A 1,053-nucleotide genomic window follows, 5' to 3' on the forward strand; every position below is an offset into this window, starting at 1 on the left:
GAAAGATAGAAACAACAGCAGGAAAGTAAAGAAGTAGACGTACGAGTTGCGCCCTCATTCCAACTACCCGATTTAGGAAAAAAAGAGACCGACATACAAAAACAACAGTAGAAGAAAAAAGAAGTAGAACTAGCATGTTTAGTTTTAGTTTTAGTAAGAGTTTTACGGCACTTGCAACACGATGAGATCATATAAGTGCCGAAGATTAGAGAGGCGTTACAAGACGGTAACAAACACAAACAAGAAGGAGGGGAGATAAGGACTATAGATGTTCGATAGGAAAGAGATGTTCGATAGGAAAGAAGAAGCAAACCACACCAGAGCACCCATCAACCGCCCACAAGTAGCGTGCAAAGCTTCATGACGCTAGACTTACCAACACACCGCAAAAACCTGGGCACACACAAGTGGCATAGACAATGTTGTCACTTCACGTCGCTGTTTGTCCGGCCCCCAAGTTATGCGCCATTAAGTAATTCCAGACAATTAAGTGATAACGGCAATCATTGAGAACACAAACGTTGCGTTCCGTGCAAACATCGACGGACAAAAACCGCATTAGCGCCACACACACCCCACCCCCTCCCCCCCCCCCCCGAAAACCCCTATCACAATCCATGTCCTCTTCGGGTCCGACTGGCGAGGTGATCGAGGTGGTCACACGAACATCCCGCCTCAAAATAATATAAAACTTTTCACCTGTCGCCGGTCTCAGGGCCAAAGCGGTGATCTTTATTACCTGTTTACAGGGGACACAGCTTGACATTGTGCGACGCTGGGGCAGCCCTTTTCCCCGAGTCCGATGATGAATTCTGATTTACATTCGTTTAAAATAGTGTCGGTTGACACAAAAAGAGGGATTGTGTCTTTTGTAAGAACATTCATGAGTGAAACCAGCGTGAAGCAAAACAGCAATTGAGACCAATAAAAGCCTGGGAAAGACTACTACGTTGTACGTGTGTGAGAGGGGAGAGAGAGGGTGGGGAGGGGGCTGGGCACTATCATTGATACAATAACGATACTGTTCAGAAAAAGCTTCTTTTTTTTGGGGGG

The sequence above is a fragment of the Aplysia californica genome, unplaced genomic scaffold (genome assembly GCF_000002075.1).
Source record: "Aplysia californica isolate F4 #8 unplaced genomic scaffold, AplCal3.0 scaffold00014, whole genome shotgun sequence".
Classification (NCBI taxonomy): domain Eukaryota; kingdom Metazoa; phylum Mollusca; class Gastropoda; order Aplysiida; family Aplysiidae; genus Aplysia; species Aplysia californica.